This window comes from Phaenicophaeus curvirostris, chromosome 15 (genome assembly GCF_032191515.1).
Source record: "Phaenicophaeus curvirostris isolate KB17595 chromosome 15, BPBGC_Pcur_1.0, whole genome shotgun sequence".
Classification (NCBI taxonomy): domain Eukaryota; kingdom Metazoa; phylum Chordata; class Aves; order Cuculiformes; family Cuculidae; genus Phaenicophaeus; species Phaenicophaeus curvirostris.
Window position 1 is genome coordinate 6976019 of NC_091406.1, and position 16764 is coordinate 6992782.

Below are 16764 nucleotides of genomic sequence, written 5' to 3' on the forward strand. Positions count from 1 at the left end.
TGCGAACGTGCTGGCTCCCTTAGGAGATGCCAGATATGTAACTGGGGCATCACCCCAGCCCCCGTTGTCAGCCTCTCTTGAAGGTGAGAGAAAATTTGTATGAGCACCTGGTTTGCTGGCTTTGAGAGGAGCCCGCCACAGAAATACTAGCGAGCCGACACGTGGGTCTCCTCCCACGCTTGGCAGGAAAGCAGGGAGGGAAGGCTTAAAAGCATCATTTGCACAGGAATAAAAATGCAGTGTCTTCATGCCAGTTGGCTAAGAGGCAATGAGGTGCAGCAGGGAAAATATGATTTTGTTTCATGTGTTTGTCATCTCTCCAGTAGAAACTGCCTTATAATTACCCCTTTTTACCACCACTAGGTGGATGGAGTGTTAGAGTGGTTTGTTTCCTACAGTGCCCTGATATGCAAATTGTGGAGCAGTAGGTTTTCAGCAGTATGTTTCTGAAGAGCTGTGGGGTGCCAGCAGTGACACCAGGAATGACCCTGTGGAGTAAGCTGGTGTCTTCTCGCTGCTCAGATCCAGCTTACCCAGAGTCCAGGTGCCACATAGCCTAAATAAATCCCTCATCATGGTCGTGAAGCCCTAAGCAGTTCTTCATCACTAATGCTGAAGGAGGGGAGATGCTCAAAGTGCAGGTGACTGTGAAAGTATTTGGAGACCTAGGTCAGTGATTGGACAATTTGTGAGGTTCCCCCATTTGACCTACTTTAGGAAAGAAAACTTCCTGGGGTTTTTTTCCTCTAACATTATAAGAATGGGAAGATGTAATCCCAGATCATGAGGGACCTAGCCATGCAGTGGCTCCCTGCAGTCAGTGACTACTGCACAGCAGCAGGGCCAAAAGCATTTGGGTCTTAGAAGCCGTGGAAGACCTTTCTTATGATGGGATATTTCTTTCACTACCTGATTGCTTTGCCTCCACCCCTCTGCTCTTTGCATATTCTAAGAGAAAATGACTCCCTAATGTCCCAGATACCACCATGTGTTTATAAACAGTTGTACTGGTCAGCGCTGCAAAGGGTAGAGGATCCAGATAACCTGTGAACATTGCACTGATCCTGCCCACCCTAAAAAGGAGAGAAGTAAGGAAGATCTCATCATGTTTGACTACTTGTTTTGAAACCAGCCTTAGGTCCCCTTGGTGCTAAACTCCTAGGACACCTCTCATTCTAACTTATAGTTACCACCACGAAAAGTTTTCCCTTGCATGACAAAAGCAGCTGAGAGAGGAACTTTGGAGAAGATAACAGCAACTCAAGTGTCTCCTGCTCGTGCAGTTCAGCGCAGCCCAGCTGCTGCACCACAGACGCTGCCTGCTGCCTTGCGTGGCAAGGGCCAAATGATGGGGATAATTGCTCTCCCAGCAATACACCGACTATGTACATTTAGGTTTCAATTAATTTGCTGGCTCTAAATGAACTGCCTCCTATTGCTTTCAGCAATCAAGTCTTGTTAATTGAAAATAGTGTTTATCTTATCTCTAGGAGAAGACTGGACTTAAGTAGGGCAACAAAATCCAGTGTGAAGGTAGCACCAAGTGAAAGAAAGAGGGGAAAAAAGAAGCTGAGAGAGGATGGCAGCCAGGGCGGCCAAGAAAAGAACTTCAGGCTTTTTGTTGCTGTTGTTGATGGTTTCAATGCTTTCAGGGTGTTCTGATTTGGAAGGAGGGTTCCTTTCACCTGCACTTGTATTGTCCCTCTTCCAGCTGGTTGTGCACTGTCAGTAGGGTTGTGTGTGCCCAGGGGGCACTGGCTCATGCTGCAAGGGCTGATAGTCATGGGGTTTAGCTCTGCTGCAAAGTAAGTCCTTAAGACATGAGATCTAGAACAGGTTTGGGTTTTGTTTTTTCTCTTTCTTGGTCCAATTACTTAAACCTTCTCTGTGAGCTTCCCACCAATTGAAATTTAAGTTTTCTTATACATACAGTCCTCATCCCACTAAAGGGGAAGTCAGAGAAGTTGACTTTAATAAGTTTAAACAAAGCCATGGGCTAGGTTCATTGCTCCTCTGTAGACCTTCTGGGAAAGCATCCTTGGAGAACTCTCCTGGCTGGTCCCTGATGTGATGGGCACAGAGACAGCTGGCAGCTCACTCAGTCTCTCCCTGGCGTTTCCTGCCAGATCTCTAGTTCTCTCCTTGCTGCCTAGTGTCCATTCAAGTTCAGGATTCTGGTTTATCCATAAGATTCAAGCAATATTTGTGCCTGTAGGTCTTTAAGGAAGGTGCTTCTTTTATTCAGTTGGCCTTTGTTGATGCTGAGGTCAAAGAGGACAGAACGTTTTTGCTGACACCAGCCCCAATCCGCATGCTTATAGAAAAGCAAAGCACTGTGCGTGTTCTTTTGTGAAGAGGGTGAAAGTGTACATTTCTTTAGTGGGATCTTTGAGCACTTATGAAAAATAGAGGAGAACACAGCTGCCCTGCAGCCCAGACTCACCCAAAGCTTATGCAAACCAGTCTGACATGATGTTCTGACCACCAGCTCTGCACTGGGGAGAAAGCCCAGGAGAGGAGCCCAGGTAAGGTAGCACAATGCACTCTACCCTCTCTATCTAATCAGAGCCCCTCATATGCCATTTTTGACCCCCATTACCAGTGCTCCCCAGCAAACTCTGCCCTGTAGCAGCAGCTCAGCCAAGGGGGACAAGCCAGCAGGGTCCCTGCTTGCTTGGTGTCTGCTGCTGGGTGGCCTGGGCCCTTTCTATGCCAAAATAAGACCATTTGGGGGAAAGGTTTTGTTCTGGCTTTGCAATTTCAGCAGTTATTTGTCAGTCCACATTAGCAGGCATGAGGGAATGCTCAGAACTGTCTTGCACTGTTGTTGCCCTTGGCTTCACATCCAGAGTGGTCCAAGCACCTCTGGTCTCCTGTCCTCCAGCCCTCCCTTGGCACAAGATTTTCCTTATCAGGGAAAATAATTTTAGAGCCTTTTATCACAGCAACAGGCTCTGCTCTGGCCCCCAGGACTCCAGTTCTTCTGTGACTACAGCAGCATTTAATTTCCAAGGCAATTTAGTTTTAGGCAAAAAGCAATCTCAACACCCCCAGCTGTTGCCTGCTGCCTGCAGCATCCCATGTCAGAGCAGCCACTCTGCTAATCAGCTGCTGGGGGGGAATTATGGCTGGGAGCCCTGGGCAGGAACACAGTCAAGGTGTTTGATGTCTGCCTTATTTATTTATTTACCAGCCACCATCTCTGTGAGACTCCCTTTCTGCAGAGGAGTGATAAGCCACTCTCGGCTCACACTTGCCCACCCCTGCTGATTCCATTTTCTGCCAGGCACCATCCGTTAGCATGCACCAAAAAGCCCCTGCTAACATCCTTGCCAGGCTGCCCTCCCTGCCCTGTCTCCAAAACACCTCCTACGTGCCATGGAAACAGCCGGCTGAGCTGCCAGGCTCAGCAGAGTGTGTGAAGGAGAGGAATGAGGAAGGTCTCCGGAGATGTCCTGGGAATCCATAAGATGGAGATGAAGCTCCAGGATTAAATGCCCACTGCCCTCTTTACATCTGGACTGGGTATGGTGTGTTATGCAAAACAATTTAATTAAGTAATCTTGTTTGCACAGCACTGATTTGCAGCTAAAGGTCAATGTGAAGTGTCTGGAGCTGCATCAGGGTGTCTGAGGGCTGAGCTCCACAGGACTTGTGCTTGGATCTTTCTGATGCATTATGGGGGGACCCAGGGGCACTGGGAGCATCAGTTCTGGCTGTGTCCATCTCCTGCCCTGCCACCTTCTCCTGCTCACTGCTGTTCCCAGTGCCCCTGGTCCCCCCATTGCTCCAGACCACCCTAAAACCTCATCATTCTGCCAGATTTGGGCAATGGTGACACAATGTTCCCATTGCAGCTGAGCTCTGCTGGGCAATGCTCCTACACCCCCCACAACTGGTTACTCCACACTGCGATGTCCCTGGCAACCCCACTCCCTCTCCAAGTCAACCTTGGCTGAGTAGCCAGCTGGGAGAGACACAGCTCAGGGGAGAATCTTTGTTAACAAGCACAAAGGTTTGGTAGCAATTCCCATCACAGCAGCAGGCTCAGAATACCATGAGCTGAAGAGAAAAGGAAACCTCTTTATCCAACAATACCTGGCAGGGCAGGAGGATGCTATTGCCCCGGCAACAGTCTTGTTCGTGTCACCAAATACAAGCGAGGCAGTTTACAACACAGCCTCTCCCATGGGCCAGGGCAGCACCAAAGAGACATTTGTTAACATCCACAGGCTTGTCTCTTGTGAGCACTGAGCGTGGGGATGCTGGAGCTACAGAAACACCACTCTAGTTGCTGAATTAACAGCTGCATGCACAAACCTTGTGCTAGCAACAGCTGGGCTCCCATCCCTGCTTGGACAGGGATCTGCTGGTCAATCCTGGGCAAATAGTCCTGCTTTCATAGTGCTTGAGAGCGACGTGTTGGGAAGGGCTGGAGGGGACAAAACTCCTCCTCGTAGAGCTATAATTAATCTTTGGAATCTACTGGCTGCTCTGGCAATCCCAAGCTACCCACACTGTGTCTGTGCTATTCACATCTCCTTTCTCCTGCTGCTTTGTGGAGGATATTTATTATTATCTTTATTAATTACATACCACAGTGCACTTAAAATGGGGGGAGGGCAGAGGAATGGCCAGTGCTTTCCCCCCTATGGAAAAGGAAAATGTTACATTTTGTACTTGTTGAAAGTAAAAAAGTCTTGCATTTCACAAAGTGTGAGATGCATTACTAATTGCACAATTATTTTGTTCCATGGTACTGACAAAACAGAACTTGGAGTGCTTTCAACTGCTTCTGGTGTTGAGGAAATAATGACTTGTTTCTTTTAAAAAGTACTAAATTAAGGGCTCTTCCTTCATGACAATTATTTCTTGGGCTTCTAGGATATTTCTTCCCTAATCCTTCCTAAGACAAAAGAAGCAAAGCTGGGGGCAGTGTGCGCTCTGAGAAAAGGGGACTGTTCACTGCCTGCTTCCAACCACCCCATGCAGCAGTTGAGCTCCCTTCAGTGAGGGTGTTGGGCTGCAGCAGGTCACTTGCTTCCTTTTGAAAGATGGTCCCATGAAGGCAAGATAACAGCCTGCGTGCCAAATTCGTCCTGTGCCCTGCAGAGGTGTCAGCAAACATCATGAATGCATATAACTGGAGCAGCTCTCACTCCCCAAAGACAGAGTGGGGTGATACAGGTGATCCAGCAGTCCAGAATGAAGCCTGAGCAAGGGAAAGGAAAAGGGTAATTTGTCTTCGCGTTCAGTGAGAGGGACAGTGATGGAGCTGGAATACGGCAGATTAATTCCTCTCACAAGATGTGCACAGACTTCAATATACAAATATTCCAAGGGAGGTGGATTTTGCAGGTCTTTAAATGTGGGGGTCCCAGAAGCTCTTCTAGAGTGAGAGGTCGGATAGCCCCACCTCTGCAGGGCTGGGCTGCAACATGCCCTTCCACAGCTGCTTGGTACAAGCCCACCCTGCAGCCCTCTCCCATCACACCATGGCCAGCCAAACTCAATTAACAACTATAAAACTACTGACATTGAAATTAGCTCTATTGACTTTTTCTGTGTTCTTCTGCCTTGCTACTCTCCCACCAGTACCACCACACACATCAGAATCCAATTGCTGGGCCAGATTCAAGTCTTTCTCTTCCAGCTTTGCCCTAGGCTGAGGGAGTGCCTGGCAGCACACAAGAGCAGCATGGGCGAGAGCAATCTCGCTCAGCTCAGCAGGTAAGCGCAGATGTTTGGAAAAATAACCTCTTCAAGACCAGAAGAAAAATAAGTCTGTTTCTGCAAGATTGATCTGCTGGCACCAGCAGAGCAGTCAGCTGGACTTCTAGGAGAGTGGCAACAAACAGCAAATTAGAAGGTGTCAGCCCGCTGAGATTTCAGACAAATTAGAAAACGAAACAACGATGTCACTACACTTTCAGCAGCTGCTGGCTAGGCTCTCCTTGCTTTCATGCAAGCCAGCCCATGACTCTGCTGCAGTGGCCAGTGGCCACATTCAAAGGTGAGCGACCTAGTGGCCAGCTGGAAGCTGTCGCCAGGACACCCTATGGGGATGCTGCACCCCCTACCAGCAGCACTGGTCTCGCTGAGGGGCATGGTCTAGTGTTTGATAGGAATGGTTGGACTTGATGATCCAGTGGGTCTTTTCCAACCTGGTGATTCTGTGATTTTATGCTCCTTCAAGCCAAGCTGTTCCTCAAACCAGCCAATTTGACTTTCTGTCAGTTCCCTATATTTTTAAAGCAGCTTGAAGCTCTTTCTGCTTGTCTTAGAAGGCTTTGATATGCAGCTACCCAAAACCCCAAATACCAGTGCCCCATGCACAGCAGGAGTGCTGGGCAAGCTCTGCAGGGCACTTTGATAAGCATGAACATGTGCAGTGAATGACCCTTTGGCTACAGCTGACTTTGAAGATGCAATTCCTGTGTTTACTAAGCAGCATCCCTGTTAACTCGTGCAGCCCAAAGGTACATCTGGTTTTCCCTTAATGTCCCCAAATTCCACCTAATTGTGATGTTTCTAAATCTTTTCTCCTGACAGCAAGACATTACTCACTGTGCAAATGAAGAGAAAGAGAACTGTGTTCAGAAACAACTGTTCCCCAGGGAGGTCAGTGGGTCAAACAACTTGAGTTACCTTCACAGACTATGATGATGTGATGACAGATGTTTCCACGAATGCATAATATTTCAGAAAATGTTGTTTAGCTGCACTAAGGAGGATCTGAACAAACCGAGGAAACTGTCCTCAGTCTCCAAAGCTGACCTAAAATATACTTTAAACTCTGATCCTATAGGAATGATGCGCCCAATGCTTCCATCCAGCAAAACTGATGTAGCTCCAGATGAGATGGACACTTAAAACATTGTTGCTGATCCTGGAAGCCCTCAGAATAAAAATATCCCAGATTACAATAGCACAGAAAGACTCCACTGAGGAGTGCAAGTTTGCAGCCGAATTGTGTTCAGATAAAGCACTTTTGAGTGTAGTTTTGTCTTTTTCTGAAGTCACAGAATTTTAAAGAATATTTTTGTCCTTGATACTAAGGACTTCACTTGATATTTTTAATTTAGACTAATGAAATCTGCTTCCACTCTTTCTCCTGTTCCCACTGAATCAAGGAAAACACTTGCCTTTTTCTCCTGCCACTTTTATCTTAGAAATTACTGCTCCTTTTTGGCTGAAAAGCCTGGAAGAGTTAAACTACCCCAGAGAAATGACTGCGATAGCTGCATGTGCAAGACAGAACGAAGGCAGAATGAAGAGTCTTCAAATGAAGTGGGGGAGGGAGAATGCTTTCAAGTGTTTTATAATTACTAAGGGTTCTTTTTAATCCTGTTTACATTTAACTTTGCACATTAAATCCATAACTGTGGTGTGCAACCAGGTGCAGCAGCAATATACAAAATCTTATTAAGAGGAGCAAATGAAGAAGATGGGAGGATTTGTGATGGGAAAGGAGGGGCATTGTGATGGAATTAACACCTGCTGATTTTCATCCTTTCTAACAATTAATTGCTTGTCAAAAAAACTCGATGGGGACCAACTTCTGTCAGTTAACTATGCTCTTGAGAAAAATAATTGCAATGCAAAATGCAAGGCTCACAGCAAACTCCAAAACGTCCTGGCTACTTGGGTTTCCATCTAGTGGGCTCTGCCTTGCTGCAGCTTGGCATTGTTCAAGGTCCTTTCCACTCTTCTCTTTCACTCACTGATGCTAATTGCTGTGGGGATTTTTACGAACACTTGTTCAAACCTAAATACAAAAGAGTCTTGAGCAGTCTGGCTGGATTGAACTGTTCTGTCTGCATCTTTTCAGCCCTGCCAGTGCTGTTTGAAATAAGAGAGTTAGATTTTAAACAGGTTTGCTGTTAGAATGGCAACATGCATCAACTGATTACTGGACTCACTTAGGAAAGTCTCTCAGCTGACACTGGTGCTTAAGCATTATCGGCCACTTCTTATTAATAGCTGTAGAAATTAAATTTAACTGTCATCATCCTTCTTACACAGAGGCAGAAGTCCTGCACTCAGTGAGAAGTAATGTATTAAGATTGCTCAGAAAAATAAGTGCTGAACCAGAAATTTAATCTCTACCTGGGCATTATTTAAAATTCTCTTTGCTGCCACAGGAATAGGAGAAGGACTCGTAAGGAGGAAAAAAATGGAGATGTGGGTATGCTTCAGGATTTGGATTTCTTTTACTTTTCTATGGACAACAGGTGCACCTGCTCCCATGTGAACCCACACCTGCAAACCCAGGGCTGAGACAATCCAGGCTCCCCATGAGCACCTGGGAAAGCTACACTTAGTGTTGCACAAGCCTAGAAGCCCAGCCAGACTGAGAGTTCTCTGGCAGCAGGATCTTTTCCATCACGCAAGAAAACATCTCCCGCAGAAAACAGAGGAATGAGAGTTTATCTCTGAGGTATGTCATCTCCCTCTGCCACCTTCAGCTCAGCATTATCGTGGATAGCTGCCGGGGGACTCTGACCTTTGTGGGAAAAGTTAAATCATTGCAACTTTCATATTGTTTAATATTGCTCATTGATTAGTTTCCTTCTCCCTGGAGGCAAAAGGATTTGACTGAGAGCCAGAGCTCAGCAGTACCCGGTGCTGTGGGTGGTATTGAGCTTTCAAGAGAGAGAAAACTGACAAAATAAAATGCAGCGAATGACTTTCAGAAATAAAGACAGCAAAACTAGTGACTTTCAGAACAGAGGTTTTTCCTGACCTGGACTAAAATCCTGCTACCATTTCCATAAAGCTTTAAGTTCCAGAGACAGACAGACACTGACAACTTATTTCGGCTTCAAACTATCTATTTAATTTGTTGTAGCTACAGAAATGTCATATGAGACTGGTTTGAGGAGTTTTTTTGCCAAGAATTGTACATATTTATTGTGCCCATCTAAGAGCAGGCTTATAAATGCATCAGCTGTGTGTCCTCATCAATGATCTGGGATGCTCGTGGCGTGATGCTGTGTGCTTGCTCCCTGCCTGACCACTCTCTCATGAGCAGGACTTCTAAATCTGACATCAAGCCAGCAGGAGGATGAAGAGCTGCCTGTTCAGCTGGCTCAAGCAGAACTACTGACAGGGAAATGGCCAGCAGAATTGGGGCACAGAGCTCAGGGGAGGCAGTTTTTCAGTGAGTGGGTGCCAGGGTGGCTCCTGTGAAGATGTCCTTTTCCTCTGGACCCAGAGCATCCATACTCACATAAATTCATCTCTGTGCTAGAAGTGCTGAAGGAAGCAGAGCTGCTGAGTAAAGAGGGGACCCATAGTTACAGCCTGTTTAATTGTCTCAAAGCTCATTTTGAGGAACCACGAGCAGTAATCTCTCTCTTAATAAAATAGCCAAGAATAGCCATGTCTGAGCAGCTCTTCCTACTTGATTAATCTCATCTCAGCCCTGACCTCCCTCTCCCAGAGCTTCTTCCACAAATTTGCCTTTTTCCACTGAGTCATGCACAGTGCAGATCTCTCAACTCCCAGGCTGTTTCTTCAGTTGCATTATATTTTTAAAGCCTGGCTTGGGTTTTTTCCTCCCCCTGTGTTAAGCCAAGTATAGGTTGCGGTCTGGTTTATGGAGTCAGGTTTTGCACCTCCTGCCAGAAGTCCTAGTTAACAGCTTCCAAAGGGATCCTGGTGCTCATCACATCCCATGCCATGTTGGCTATGCCGCAGCTTTTGGCGTTGGCAAAGGAGGAGCCTCATTGCAGCAGCCAATAACAGGGAACACGTTGCTCTTTTCTGCCCAGTCATTCCCTCCCTGGTCTCAAGCTTTCGGGGTCTCCAGCATTTTCAAATGGCTGTTACAGCCCTCAAAACTGCCTCCCTCCTGTTTTTCCCCTGCTGACTCCTGTGCTGCCGTGTTCATTAATGGGAACCTCCCACCCATGAGCCTGTGAAACCTCTGCTCTCGCTTCTGCCAACGAGCATCACAAACATGGAAAGAAAAAAATAAGAGGAAAACATCAAGTCCAGGGATGGTCATTGCTTTCATTGGTTTAAGGGGTTTGTGCTATCCCATGTCAGCTTAGATGAGGTCAATATAATAATAGCTGTAGATGACAGAGAAATACTGAGTATTAAGAAGTAGCTAGAAATTAATCTTAGCTTTATTTATTTATTTTTAAGTACAGCAGTGCACCTCCCAGCTCCCTTATCTTTTTGGGTGCACCTGGAACTGCAAAAGCTTTAAACTTGCAAATCCAAAGCTTAACCAGGCTAAATAGTTTTGCTTCAAACATTCCAGAACAGTAAAAAAAAAAAAAAAAAAGGAAAAAAATCCTACTCTATATTTGGCCTTTGGATTTGTTGCTCATGCAAAAGAGAAAGGTTCGGGGGAGCTTATGGATTTGTAGAGAAGCTGAAAATCTTGTGCCTGCTTAGCAGCCTCCATTGCAATGCAGGCAGAAAGGAGAGAGCTGCTCCTCTTCTTACTTGCTGGTGTGAGCCCCAGTGCTGCCCATCCATCCCTGCTGAAGGGTCCTGCTGCAACGTCAGCCCTGGGGTTTGATTTCCCCCAGTTCTACTCAATGCCTTTAAAAACTGCTTTTTAAGCAATTCTTTTCTCATCTCAGAATAAAACTTGCCTTCCTCCTACTGCAGTTATTTGTGGAAGATTTATAAAATGTCCGGGAAGGAGAATAATATTCGCCCTTCACTCCCAGGCCTTTCAAAATTATGGAAAAAAAAAAATAAAATTAACCATCATCATAGAAAAATGATGGTGATATCAGTGTGTCTGAGTGATGTCAGGAGTGGTCATGGAAACAGCCTGGTAACTAACCCCTGAAGGGTCCTCACGGGTCTCTGCTCCGAAGGAGTTGGTGAGTGGCAGAGCAGGGAGCTGTGCCCTGGCAGCGGTGCCCGAGGTGACTGTCAGCAGAGGTTGCTCCACCAGCGCAGATTTTCATCCTGCTGTTAGAGAACTCTGACAGCACATGCTTTATAAAGCCGGGTGTTTGCATCAGTCTAAGGATGCTGCCTGCATCCCTTGCAGTGGAAATACAGCCAGGGGCACTAGGAAGGGGCTGTGACCTTGAGGAAAGGCTTGGCCAGAGGGATGAGGACAGCTTAAGCTATTTCCCAGAGGCAGAGAAAAGGGGTTACAAGCCAAACCCCTCTCTTTAAGTAAGTTTTCCAGCACACTGGGTGCAGGACAGAGCGAGTCTGCCAGTAGTGCGGCATTTCCCACTGCTTGGGGCTGTCCAACCCAGGATGTTATAACCCCTCAGTCTGACCTGACACCTAGGAATCAAAAATGGGATTTTCACAGTGTTTGGGGTATGTCCTGCCTGATTCCTCAATGTTTGATTTTTGACCAAGATCTTGCAAGCTCTCCGGACATTTAAAGAGGACATGTGCTATGCGGTCCATCTTTCAGTGATTTGCAGCAAAACAGAACACTGCATATAAGAAAAAGAAGAGCCACAGCAGCAATTCACTGACTCGTGACTAAAATTTGATGAGAAGATGCCTCCTTTCAGTCCTGGCTACTTTTTCCATTTACATCACACTTCCTAAAGTACATGGTGGCTGATTGTGAACAGTGAGCATATCTTTCCAGAGGGCAGAGTTCCAGTGGACTTGAGTTTGATGTGGTAAGGGTTTTTAAGGTTAAATCCCCTATTTTTAAGGTATCTTTTGGAATTTAAAAGCAGGTTAATGTGCCGGTGGAGTCAGATCCATTTTTCAGCTTTACTTCATGAAGAAAAGACAAGGGTCGATGTGCGTTCTGCAGGCTCAAAGAGCAAGGAGTTGGAGAAGGCTTCCAATCTATTCATATTAATGATATTTCTTTCCAGTCTTGACTTTTACAGCACTTCCCAGTTTGAGTTCCTCATTTTTCAGTGTTTGGGGCTAGCTGGCAGGTTTTCACTTTCCATCAGTAGAGTAAAGCGGATGGTTACCCCTAAATGTCTGAGAGCACCCAGGAGAGCCAGAGGAACTCTGGAGGAGGAAGCGCGTTGGTGCCATCCTCGCAGTGGAGAGAATGAAGAGGGACAGCTTCACTACAACACCAGCCTACCTGCTGCTTTTCAGTAATCACCCAATTTAGCTGCTTTTTTTGCCCTCTCTCTTTTTTCACTATTAAGATTTATGGGGAGGATGATGCTCAGCTGTATCTGAGTGCAATAAACCTCTTGCGGCTGCTAAAAACCGAAGAGCTATTCTTCCAGCTTGTTAGCAGTCAGGAAGATGGAAGGAAGTGGGAGGAATCCAGAGGGTGAGGTTTTCTAATGCCTCGCTCGTCACTGCCAAACCCAGCGCTATTTATGGTGCAATTATCACCACAGACAGACTCCTTTATCATCCAGCCAATATTCTCACAGAAATCCTATTGCAGCTCAGCCACTCCATATATCAACTGGGTGCAGGCAAGAGCCAGGTGAAGAGGTTCACTTGCAGAGAACACATCAGCCAGACGCTGCTTGTCCCTGGCACTCCTGCTCACCCTGTATTTACAACCAGAGAGGAGGCTGCTGTCCTTCTGCCCTCCCAGCAGTCCCTAAAGCAGTGGGAGGAGGCAAGGATAGGGTCGGGCTGTTCTTCACAGCGATGCCAATGGGGGATTCCTGAGGGAATCTTCTCCTGTTGGGGCAGGACGGAGGGGTTTTCAGTAGTTACACAGAGCCAGCAATGAGGCTGCTGCACTGAGGATGGCTCAGGGCAGCAGGGGAGAGAGAAGGATTTGCAGAGTAGATGCAGGAGGTGAGTTTTGACCCTTCCGTGTTTTGATAAATGAACCACAATGCAGAAGAGGTGGAATTAAAAACCTGAGCAGCAGATTTCCTGGGTATCTGTGTACCCCCACAGCTCTGCTGCATCCTACTCACATTTTTCCAGGATCCATTGCCTGAACCAGTGTTGCAAGCAGCATCCTTGAGGAGTCACCTTGGGTGGGCATGACAGCTTCACTGACCAAAACTTCTCTTCCCAAAATTCCTTTTTCTCTAGGGAGGAAACTGCTCTTCTCTCCTTACTTTGTGCTGAAATCCCTCCCAAATTTTGGCTGTGCTTTTCCACAGAGCAGCAGGGTCTTGGAGTAAGCTCCCACACAGCCCACTCTTCTGGCTGGTTTGGAAAAAAAGACCAGAGCCGTTTGGCTCATGCACAGCACCAGTGAAGCTAGATATCTTCTTCAATAGCAGTCTGGAAAAAGACTGTGAGGTAGATTCTGAGGTAGTTACTTAAGTTTGAGCTTCCTCTCCCTACTGGCAGATGCATTTCTTTTCTCTCTTTCATTGCTTGTTTTCACAGACCTTGTCAGGACCTCAATATATCTGGAAGGCTCTTCCCCTGTGTCAAACGTGGGTGGTACTGGGCAGCTGCTAGTGGGAACCAGCAAGAACAGACGCAAGGCTGCTGAGTCACGTAGCTTAATTTTCCTGGAGAATTGGACTAAACTCCCACCCACGTCGCTTTTTCCACTACCAGGGCAGAGCTGGGATGTGCCCTGGTCTGCATTCCACCATCTCCCCTTTCTCTTTCACTGCGCAGAGACAGGCTGCATTTAATAAAGGATAAGCCTTAGTACTTGCGAGAAGTGAAATTCTTGAGGTAGAGGAGGTAAAATAATCACTGCCTGTTTACCTTCTAATTGTCACTGACTCCTGTCTTTTCACGTTTCTGATGCTTGAAAAGGGAAGAACAAATCTAGGCAATGTAATTTCATACCACAAACACACTGGCTTAATTGCAATCCCCATAAGCCAGCCACACAAACCTCTAAACAAATTTGATTAATTTATTTCAATTTGCACAAGTCTCCCTCTCAGACTATAATTAATGGAGGGAAACAATTAAGGTAAACACAGAACTGCTGAGAGAGTTGTCCTTGCTAAAAGTCACATTTTATGTTAATAATGCTATATTTATATAAGTTCCACACTTAACAAGTTCCCCCTTTCCTCGACATGTAATCAGTCCTGTAAATATTTTGCCTGGGATGAAACAGTTTTGTGAAATCAGAAATCAGTAGGGAGGATACGAGGCAGGTAGAAATCAAATCACCGATGGGTGCTTGGGGGACATGGGCTGTGGGCAGAGACTCAGGCAAGAGACCAATGTATTTGTAGAGTCCTTGATGATCTCCCTCTCTCCACAAGCTGGCACGCACCACCTGAGTATCAGCAATGGCTTTGCTGATGTTTGTTTTGCTTGGGGATGGTGCCCTACGCCAATGGAGACCTCACCGAGTAGGCAGTGCTCATTGCTCCTATCCTTGGCAGCAAACACTGCCCCTGTTCCCAGCCACCCGCTCTGACTCTTAGAATCCTACACATCTGGTCTGAAACTAGTTGGTGTTCATTAAGACTTAGATAGTCCCCAGGAGTCTCTCTGCATTGCTGTGCCATCCAAGGACACGGTCCCACCTGGACCTTGCCACAGCACGAGCAGGACAGAGCTGTTTTGGGGGTAATCCTGCACCTCCTGCCCAGGGCTCAGCCTCAGGTGTGTGGCTGTTATGGGACAGGGTGTTAATTCCTCCACCAGATGCTCCCCAAGGGGCTGAAATGTGGCCCTGAATCAGGTGGAGTGAGAGAGTTTGGAGACAGCCCTACATGGCTGCTCCCAAATCCACAGCTCTCCAACTGCAGGTTGGCAGCTTTGCTGGTGCGATGGTCCCAAACGGGTTTTATAAAGCCTGTAGGAAAATGCTGTTCCAATAAACCTGTTTACTTAAGGTGTAAGTGGCCCATGTCACACTGAGACAGCTCCACCTGATGTGTCTTCCCAGGTTTTCTGTTTGTGCTTGGATCAGGGCTTGGCTCTGCACAGCTCTTATCTGCAGCGCAGCCTGGGGATGTGCCAGCAAGGTGCCTCCAAAATGCTACCAAACAGGAGACAAAGGCATTTGCCCACTTACCACTTGATCTCTACTCCGGGTGACCTTCAGCATGTGTCTGCAACCACCCTGCTCTGCTCCATACATGGTAGAGACTGATTTCACACCAGACACAGCCTGACCGGAGGATGCGATGGAGCCATTTCTTCAGGGGGACAGGCAGGTCCCAATCCAATCACTTCAGCAACGACTTTGAGTCACTTTTTTCATCACTTGTCATTTTCTGCCTTTGAATACATCCCGTGGGTGAGTTTTCTTGAAAGAGACAGCACATCTGTCTTCATTGCTTTCCTTTATTTTTTTTTTTTTGAAAAAGCAGGAACAATACAGCTTGTCTTTCATTGCACAAACTTGTATTGCTAAAGGATGGAAAAAATCAGGTGCTGGTTTTCTCCCTTTTCTTCCCACCTTCATTAACCTTAACACATACTGTGCTCCTCTTCCAGCACCAGCGTGGCCTTACAAGAGAAGAAGATCTTAGCGTGAACAATGCCATGTTGATTTTCCACTGTCTCAAGCACTAGCTGGTCTAATTAGCTTGGAAATGCATCATTTGTTAAAGAAAGATGAGGTGCAGCCTGACACCTGCTGTATAAATTATTTGCCACTTTAACTAATTGCTTGCCTGCACTATTAGGTAGGGGAAGTTGTCACCGATGTCTGGAGTTGAAGGTGCCGAACGGGAAGGAAATGGGGTGGAATGGTGGACAGGAGCTCAGGGGAGCTGGAGGATGCACTTTGGAATGGTGGAAGCAGGGCCAGTGCTAGTGCTGGTTTATACCTCTGCAGGAATTTAAACAACAAGTGGAGGACACATCCCAATATCCACTGAAGTGAGCGCTGGATAAGGTGGGAAGGGGGACACACTTGGAGAGTGATTCCCTGACTAATGGGGACCTTGTTGGGTGATTCTGGGCAACAAGTTGTCTCTCCCCACCTCTGGCTGCTGCCTGTAAAGTCTGGAGAAGGATACGGATGTCCATTTGAAAAGCTCCAATGATGAGTGTTATATAAAGGTGAGAAATTACTAGGTATTGTCGGGATGTTCAGGGGAAGAACACGTGCAGAGATGGAAAAATACAGGGAGGAAACAAATTTGAGGAGCAGAAAGCAAAGTGTAGTGGCACATGACGGACAGAGCTTCCGTCGTGTGGGGCTGGGTCACTCAGCTTCCCTTGGACGCCGAGTTCCTCTGAGAAGCCTCCGCAGAGATAGACCCATTTCTCCACGGCTCTGGCTGCAGATGAAGCTGCTGCATGCAGCGCCACGAGGTCTGGGGCAGAGAGGCTGGAGGTGCCCATAGCTGCCAGTCCCAGCTGGGACAGACAGAACCAGATCTGGCCTCTCTGCAGGTTAGTGGTGAAGGACAAGGTGAAGTAGGAGCCTTTGGAGATGAGGAAGTAGACACCCCTGGACACCTTGGGTACTCTGTGCCCCCACAGACAAAGTCAAGTCTTAACAGCCTGGGTCCAAAACGGGTCTTGAAGGGAAAAGGAGCTCAGAAGGGGTTGGTTTGCTGGGAGCCAGTAATAAGCGCACCATCCACCTTGCAGTGCCCCTTGATGGTGAGGATGCCAGGGTTCCCTCACCTAAGTAGACATTTGGTCTAAGGTTGGGAGAGCGGCAGCACAGATGTGGCCAGGTCCCTCCCAACTGCTCAGTGAAGCAACGTGTCATGCCAATGGGACTGAGAGGCTGGGTCTGTATTTGCAGGGGGGTCTAGGACACTGTTCTGTCCCAATTATGTGCTGGGACAAGAAGGTTTGTCATCTCCCTCCTTTGAGCTGAGGCCGTGACAGCAAGAAGGGTGGCTGGAGGAAGGTAGAGTGGAGGACACCCTCCAGCTGATCCAGTCTCAAAGGGCAAATAAGATCTTGCTGGATGGAGTGGAG